General features: G+C 40.7%; 1 pseudogene; it reads right to left on the bottom strand.

Annotated features, from left to right (window-relative positions):
- Positions 1-7800: 7800 nt before the first annotated feature.
- LOC149127956 (BAG family molecular chaperone regulator 5-like) lies at positions 7801-8477 on the bottom strand (annotated as a pseudogene).
- Between the last annotated feature and the right edge of the window lie 1043 nt (positions 8478-9520).

A 9520-nucleotide genomic window follows, 5' to 3' on the forward strand; every position in this document is an offset into this window, starting at 1 on the left:
GGAGAACACAAGCTGATTTATGTCATTCTCCTCAGAGAGTCATGAGGCCACTTAAGGTTGGGGGGATCTGAGGCTAGAGCCTTCTATGATGAATGAGGGAACAAAGTTAGTACATCAATTCAAGAACAAATCTGAAAAAAATTAATGGAATTTATTGGATTTGGATTCACATGTGTCAGATTTTCATAAATTTGGGGATTAAAAGAAGTTAGTGAATAAGTACTAAGTATAATTAACATATAACTTATAGTTTTATTTTCTCATATATAAGATGGGAATATGAATGCATTCTTTATGAATAGCAATTGCCAAAGGTTTCAGAATTTTAACCAGGTGAGAGGAGAGTAGATGCTTCCCCCAGATTATCAGAGTACTCTGCGTGTGTATATGGGTTGGTCTTGGGGTCCTTTTGAGGCTAAAATTTGGGGAATCATGTTGTATGCACCTGGCAATTGTAGATAAGATTGGACTCCAGGAATTCTTACTTCTTGCTCAGTCTGCATGCTCAGTACTTAGGCAGTCTTGGAGTGAGAGTACAGAGGCAGACAGGGGGTAGCTGGCTTCTTGGCTGTGAATGCTGAGAGGCTAGCAACTCATTTTTTCTCCTACAAAGATTTCTGTCACTAGGAATTAGACAAGCTTCTCTAGTTGGGTCTTCTAATACGTGCAAGAGATGTTAAGGATCTGAGTTCTTAATAAGTTTCCTCCAGGCTGTCTGATGCTTAGTGAGTGACAGATGGATCCAGAATTAATTTCCAACACTTACTCATTCTAAGCTCTGTTAAAGCAATTTTGAACACAGATTATAGCATCTGTCTTTTTCTCTGCTATGTCAGATTTGATGGTGGGAGGAAACCTAATTAAAAAATCAAGTTGGAGATTTAAGTTGGCCATATGGAGAAGTACAGTGTTTGCCCACTCCTCTACTGAGATACTCCACAGCAGCTATGTCTACAGATGAGTGCTTCCAGAAGAGCACCAAAAGCAAGGAGACACAAGCAGAATTTCAATAACAGGCATAGCCTGTTGGAGAGGGGAGAAGGAGGAACAAGTTCAAAACTGTTAGTGTGGATCTGCACAGACCTATTGCCAGGTGATACTATGTGGAGAGGTATCCAGCAGCCACAGATCATCAGCTCAATGAAAAGTAGTCTCTGAAAACTTCAGGTCTCCTGGATTTCAGAGGGGGAACCCACATTTTTCCCTCCCCACTTCCCACTCCTCAGTGCATGGACTGTGGTGGGGATGTGCTGTCTTGAGAGGAAGAACCATTCACAAGTTTTTCTTCTGTCTTATTTCCAGGACCCCCAAAGACAGTCCTATATTCTAATGGGAAACACGTGGTTCAGCTGGACATAGCAGGGCAGTTGCAGTCCTGGATCCCAGGCCCATTTAGCACTCTCCTGCAGCAAATAGTAGGATCAGGTCAGCTGGAAAATACCCTCTGATATCTCCCCTCATCACTTGGAAAATTACAGGTTTGATCTGGGCTCCTGTGCACTTGCCCAGTCTGACTGAGGGCACACTGGGAGCAAATCTCACAGTGGGGATGAAGGGCACATTGCAGAGAGAGACAGTGCTGTGGAATGTGAACACATCGGGATTGATGAAGCATGATGGCACTGGGAGCTCATTCTGAGCTGTGAATCAACTAGTTCACCTTGGCACATGGAAACGTGGGACTTCAAATACACCAGAGAGAGCCAACATCCCCTCACTCCACTGACTGTAGCCAGAGAGGCTGTCCACTACATCCAACTTAGATGTCACTCTGGACTCTTCTCCCAGTCATAGTGATCCAAGGCTCTGGGCTCCAGCTCCTTCCACAGAACATGCCAGAGTTTGGATACTATTGCTCACTGGACGCTTGGGCCTGAGGTAGCTGTACCCAATCCAAACCACTAAGCAGCACACAGGGTGTGCCCCCAGAAAGCTGGTTCTGCTGGTTCAGAAAGAAAACTGCATTCAATAGACCAAATTTTAAAAAACACTATGGAAGGCCTTAACAACAAACTGGATGAGCCAGAAGAAAGAGTAACTGGTCTGCAAAACAAGTCTTTGGAAATATTTCAGTTAGATTAAAAAGTAAAGCTAGTAGGCCGGCGCCGTGGCTCAATAGGCTAATCCTCCACCTTGCGGCGCCGGCACACCGGGTTCTAGTCCCGGTTGGGGCGCCGGATTCTGTCCCGGTTGCCCCTCTTCCAGGCCAGCTCTCTGCTATGGCCAGGGAGTGCAGTGGAGGATGGCCCAGGTGCTTGGGCCCTGCACCCCATGGGAGACCAGGAAAAGCACCTGGCTCCTGGCTCCTGCCAGGATCAGCGCGGTGCGCCGGCTGCAGCGGCGGCCATTGGAGGGTGAACCAACGGCAAAAGGAAGACCTTTCTCTCTCTGTCTCTCTCTCTCACTGTCCACTCTGCCTGTCAAAAAAAAAAAAAAAAAAAAAAAAAAAAAAGTAAAGCTAGTAAAGATCAGAGAAAATGGAAAAAGTATTGATGATCTATGGGATACTATCAAAAGATGAAATACATTAGGCTTAGAAATTTATGAAAAAAATGGAAAAATTGGAGCATTTTTAAATCCTATTTGATAAAATAATAACATAAAATGCCCCTAATTTGGAGAAAGAATGGACACAAAAATATAGGAGGCACCTTCAACCCCAAATAGGCATGATAAGAAAAAACCTCACCAAAACACATTATAGTCAAACTTTCAAAAGTAAAACATACAGAGTTTATCCTAAAATTTTCAAGATAAATGGCCTGGTCATTTGTAAAACATACCCATATGGTTAGTGTGTTTTTTTTAAAGATTTATTTTATTTATTTGAAAGACATAGTGTGGGGAGCAGCTCGGACTAGACTAAGTTACTGGAATTAAGACTTATTCTATGCATCTGCTCTCCCACAATAAGGCACTGGGAGAGGAGAAAACAGCTTCTACCCAGCTGCCTCCAGTTCAGCCAATAAACAGCAGGACCTGCTCCTGATTGGAGGAGAGCAGCGTACTCGGCGTGTGGGCAGCCGAGTTGAGATTGGCAGAGGAGGACTATAAAGGAGGAGAGAGACGGCATGCACAGGGAACATCTAGGGGGAACATCTAGCTGAAGGAACACCTGTGCAGCCCCCGAGAAAGCCGGCCGGCGGTGTGCCGCTCCCCTGCGGAAGTGGGGAATGTGGCCAGGGGGAACTGCCCTTCCACGGAGGTGGAAGGGATAGTAGCCAACCCGGGAAGAACCAGCAGAAAACCTGGGGAGGGCCGAGCAGACAAAAGAACAGCGCAGGGTCTTGTGTCGTTCCTCCATGAAGAGGGGGAGCGACAACATAGTTACAGAAAGAGGTAGAGACAGAGAAGTCTTCCATCCACTGGTTCACTCCCCAGATGGCTGCAACAGCTGGAGCTGTGCCAATCCAAAGCTAGGAGCCAGAAGCTTCCTCCAGGTCTCCCACAAGGGTGCAGGGTCCCAAGGACTTGGGCCATCCTCTACTGCTTTCCAGGCCACAGCAGAGAGCTGGATAGGAAGAGGAATGGCCGGGACTAGAATTGGTGCCCATATTGGATACCAGAGCTTCAGGCCAGGGCTTTAACCCACTGGGCCACAGCACTGGACCTTAATGTGTTTTTTAACAGAAACGTTGCAGTCCAGGAGAGAACAAATAGATACAGTCCAAATTCTACTAGAAAAAAATCAGCCAATCCAGAATACTTACCCAGGGACAATCTCATAAATAAATGAAGGTGAAATGAAGATCTACCCAAGGTTAGATGTGTAGATGAATGGAACATAATAGAAACTCCAGAAATCGATCCATGCATCTACAATCAACTTATCTTTGATAAAGGAGGTAAAGTCAAATCCTGAAGCAAGGACGGTCTCTTCAACAAATGGTGCTGGGGAGACTGGGTCTCCACATGCAGGCATGAAACAAGACCCCTATCTTACACCTTACACAAAAATCCACTCAAAATGGAACAAAGACATAAATCTACAAAGTGATACCATCACATTACTAGAGAAAATTGGAAAACCCTGTAAGACATTGGCATAGGCAAAGACTTCTTGGAAAAGACCCCAGAGGCACAGGCAATCAAAATTGACAATTGGATTACATCAAGCTGAGAAGATACTGTACTACCAAAAACATTCAGCAAAGTGAAGAGGCAACCAACAGAATTGGAGAAAATATTTGCAAACTATGAAACTGATAAACGATTAATATCCAGAGTCTATACAAAGCTCAAGAAACTCAACAACAAAACAAACAACCCAGTTAAGAAATGGACAGAGGAGTTCAAAAGGTGTTTTTCAAGAAAGGAGATTCAAATTGCCAACAGATACATGAAAAAACGCTCAGGATAACTAGCCATCAGGGAAATTCAAATCAAAACCACAATGATGTTTCACCTCACCACTGTTAGAATGGTTCTTATAAGAAATCAGCAGACAACATGCTGGCAAGAATGAGGGGGGAAAAGCCACCCTAATCCACTGTTGGTGGGAATGTACATTTGCGCAGCCACTGTGGAAGACAGCATGGAGATAACTCAGAAATCTGATTAGAAACCTACCATATGGCCCAGTAATCCCATTCCTGGGAATTTATCCAAATGAAAAGAAATCAGCATATGAAAGAGTGATATGTACCCCTGTGCTTATTGCAACTCAATTCACAATAGCTAAGATATGGAATCAACCCAAATATCCATCAACTGAAGACTGGATAAAGAAATTGTGGTGTATATATACACATTATGGACTACTACACCATAAAAATTGAAATCCTGTTGTTTGCAACAGGATGGTCGCAACTGGACGCTTATATTTAGTGAAATAAGCCAGTCTGAAAAAGACAAATACATATGTTTTTGCTTATTTGTGATAACTAATACAGTACCTAAAAGGTAATCTATAGGATTGAAATTGACATTTTGAGATTTGATGATTTTTATGGCCCTTGTCTCTATTGTTGAGGAACAGTGTTTTTTCACGGTATTTATTGAATTCCTGACTTAGTCCAGGGTTAATCTTATGAGTACAAAGTTAAGTGAAACAGATATTCATAAAAATAAGAATGGGGATAGGAGAGGGAGGAGAAAGAAAGGTGGGAGGGAGGGTAGGGTAGAAAGTTTCACTTTTCCTGCAATGAGTGGAGCATTCCCTGCAATGAACTGTAAAACATGATCATAAAACAAGTTCTAACAAGATTATAAAAAGTAGAACTATATCATGTAACTTTTCTGACCACAGTGGAATGCAGGTGGAGATAAAAATCAAAGACATTCTAGAAAATATACAACACATGGAGCAAAAGCAACATATTCCTGAATAAAGAATGGATATAGAAGAAATAGAAAGAAAAATTTAAAATGCTTGAAATAAATGACAACAAAAACACAGCATATCAAAACTTATGGTATATAGCAAAATCAGAGTTAAGAGGAAAGTTTATATCAACAAGTATATATAACAAAAATAGAAAGGATATCAAGGGTGGCACTATGGTGTAATGGTTAAAGCTGCCGCCTGCAGTGCCAGCATCCCATATGGGCACCGGTTTGAGTCCTGGCTACTCCACTTCCAATCCAGCTCTCAGCTATGGCCTGGGAAAGCAGTAGAAGATGGCCCAAGTCCTTGGGCACTTTCACCTGCATGGGAGACACATAAGAAACCCCAGGCTCCTGGTTTTGGATTGGCACAGCTCCAGCCATTGCAGCCATCTAGGGAGTGAACCAGCAGATGGAAGAATCTCTCTCTCTGCCTCTCCTTCTCTGTGTAACTCCTTTCAAAGTAAATAAATAAATTTTCTAAAAAAAAAGAAAAGAAAGTTTATCAAGGGCTGGCTGTGGTGCAGCGGGTTAATGCCCTAGCAAGAAGCGCCAACACTCCATATGGATGCCGGTTCAAGACCTGGTTGCTCCTCTTCTGATTCAGCTCTCTTCTGTGGCCTGGAAAAGCAATAGAAGATGGCCGAAGTCCTTGGGCCCCTGCACCCACATAGAAAACCCAGAAGAAGCCCCTGGCTCCTGGCTTTGGATCTGTGCATCTCTGGCCATTGCGGCCAATTGGGAAGTGAACCATCAGATGGAAGGCTTCTCTCTCTCTCTCTCTCTCTCTCTGTCTGTCTCTCTTTGCCTCTCTTTGCCTCTCCTTCTCTCTCTGTGTAACTCTTTCAAATAAATAAATAAACCTCTAGAAAAAAGGAAAGGATATCAAATAAATGGCCTAACAATTTATCTCAAGACATACAAAAATAACAATAAAGCATAACCCAAAATTACTAGGAAGAAATATTAAAAATTACAAAAGAAATAAAAAATAAAAATTTTACAAAAGATCAGTGAAATGAAAAAAGTAGTAAAATTGATAAATCATTGACAAAACTAACAAAGAGAAAATAAAAGACTCAAGTTATTAAAACAAAATGAAAAAGGATATGTTATAACTGATACCACAGAAATAAAAGAAATATTAGGAATTACTGATGAACTCTGTAATTAATACACAATTACTCTTAGGTGTTTAATTAATGCTATAATTAGTACTCATATTGTGTTTTACACTTTGTGTTTCTGTGTGGGTGTAAACTGTGGAAATCTTTATTTAATATATGCTAAATTGATCTTCTGTATATAAAGATAATCGAAAATGAATCTTGATGTGAATGGAAGGGGAGAGGGAGTGGGAAAGGGGAGTGTTGTGGGTGGGAGGGAAGTTATGGGGGGGAAGCTATTTTAATCCATAAGCTGTACTTTGGAAATTTATGTGCATTAAATAAAATAAAATTAAAAAAAGGAATTACTGAAACAGTAATTCCAACAAATTGAAAAATCTAGAAAAAATGATATAATTCTGAACACATATAATTACCAAAACTGATGCACAAAGACATAGAAAACATGAATAGATCAATAACCAAGGCTGATATAGAAGCAGGGATAAAGATCTCAACAAAGGAAAGCCCTGGATTGGATATTTAATTCTACTACTTAACTATACCAAATGTTTAAGGAACAATAGCCATTCTTAAATTTTCCAAAAACAATTGAAAGCAAGGAAAACATTCCAAAATCACTTTATGATGCTAAAATTGACTTAATTCCAAAACCAGGTGAAGGTATAACAAAAAAGAAAACTATAGACCAATATTTCTGTAGAACACAAATGCAAAAATTTTCAAGAAAATATTAGCACTGCTGCAATGACAGCTGCTCATCAGGATTTCTGGAGCCTTAGGTTTATCTTTACCATGTCTCTTTACCCAAACTTTAGCTCCAATTTTAATATTTGTAGAGCCAAATCCTCGCAGATGGGTGGTGACATTTGGGGCCTGTGACAATCATCTAAGGTCCCCTTTTTAACTGGACAATACAATCCTTGCAAAGGACATGACAAGGCTCATTCCCAATGTTGTGAATCAAACTTGAACTTTTCCTATATAGTTTATTATGCCCTCTGAAATTTGTATTTTTTGTTTTGCAAATGTACATTGAGTTAGTAAATGTCCAAAATACCCTGTAAGGATCTGTATACCTAATCTAGTTGATATTCCTTTAATTAATTCTATATCTACTCAATCTTCCAATTAGCACTAAATCACTACTCACTGACCAGAGTCCCCTAATATGAAGCTTGAGCTCAAGAACCCAGAATTCACCATTTAATGACTTTGGCTTTGACCAGATTTTGAATTTGTAAATTTGAAACCATCATTAAGGCTATAGGAGTAGTTTCCTTGCTATCTATTTTATTGGTTGTAATCCTAAGAATAAACTGCCTTTCTAATTTGTACAAGAATTATCTCAATTTTCCTTTAAAAGACCATTCAGTGGGTGTGCATCCTCTGAGAGTGGCAGTGAGCACACACCCATCAGAAGCGTGATCACCATGCCATGGGCCTATTTGCTGTGCACATCACAGAACTTATCTAGGCAATGGATGGGTGTGCAACCTCAGAGAGTGGCAGTTAGGGCTGCTTTCTGATGCAGTCTTCGATAATTTTTTGCATGGCACAGATTTTGGTTAAGGCTAGATACCTTGCTTCCTGCAGTGAGATCTTCCCACTGGTTTTCATCATGTGGATCAGCCTCAAGATGACGTCCTGGATGCTCTCTCCAAAGTTTTGGTGGCACAGCTGCCCCTAGCTATATAAAGACACTATCCCCTGCACCAGAGACTGGGCCTCCTTGAAGATGTTCTGGGTCTCAGTGGGGAGTGGGAGGCTGACATTCTGCCCCAGTTCCTTGAGGAGGCACTCCATCTCCTGTGCCATCTGCTTCCTGCTTGCCTGGATGTCTCCTTTTCCCTCCTTATCCAGAGACTATTTCAAAAAGCTGTGTCATCAGAATCCTCTCCAGTTTCTTGTAATTCTTGTCATTGACAGGCCACTGAAGCCGATGACTTGCTGTTCTATGTTCCTCACTTCCTTCTGCATTTGCTGGAGCCTATTAATAGAAGGGTGTTGGTTTCCCATATCCATACTTTGGTTGTGTTCAGTTTCATAAGCACTGTGCCACCCACAGCATGGTGCCCCATTGATTTCCAAAAATCACTTTTGTGCAAAGATTATATAACAATTGCCTTCCAGCGATATACTTGTCTTATGTGCTGTGCTGTTCCATCAGTGATCCAAACATGTTTCTGCTCATTGGTTAACTTATTGTATCTTGCATTTCAACAGACAGGAGGGATTTTTTTTTTTTTGCAAGGTGAAAGTTGATTTACATGTTGGAGAGGATCCTTCATTAGCTATTCTTTCATGTAATGATGTAATTCCAACTTTATCTAGTTTAGCTCTTTTTATATATCATTTACATTTAATTATACTACATTACTATGCATGCCCTATTTTATGTTAAGCAGTAATACTCATATCACTGCCATTACAGGTATTCAAGCATAGGAGAACTTCATGTGCAATTGTTAATTGTTTGGTTTCAACTAAAGCCCAATATGCAGCCAACAGCTGCTACTCAAAAGGGGTGTACTGAATGCCAAAAGCAATACATAGATCAGTGTGATCCCAATCAAAATATCAAATACATTATCTCATATCTGGAAAGAAAAGACTGTAAAATTCATATGAAATCACAAGAGACCTTGAATGACTAAAGCAATCATAAAAAATAAAAATAAAGCTGGAGTCATGACAATATCAGGTTTCAAGACATAGTACAGAACAGTTATAATAAAAACAGATTGGTATTGGCACAGAAATAGACATGTGGGCCAGTGCATCAGAAACCCTACAAAATAATCCAAACATCTACAACCAACTAATTTTTGACAAATGAGCTAAAATTGCTCCCTGGAGAAAGGACCGTCTCTTCAACAAATGGTGTTGGGAAAATTGAATCTCTAAATGAAAAAGTACAAAACAATATCCCTACTTATTAACTCTAAACCTAAAGGTCTGATATAAACCTAAGGCCTGAAATTATCAAATTACTAGAGGAAAACATAGAGAAACATTGAAAGTCATTGAAGCACAGGTAATACAGGCAAGAACAGGCAATGAATTGT

The sequence above is a fragment of the Oryctolagus cuniculus genome, chromosome 2 (assembly GCF_051225735.1).
Source record: "Oryctolagus cuniculus isolate XC-2025 breed Fujian yellow rabbit chromosome 2, ASM5122573v1, whole genome shotgun sequence".
Taxonomy (NCBI): domain Eukaryota; kingdom Metazoa; phylum Chordata; class Mammalia; order Lagomorpha; family Leporidae; genus Oryctolagus; species Oryctolagus cuniculus.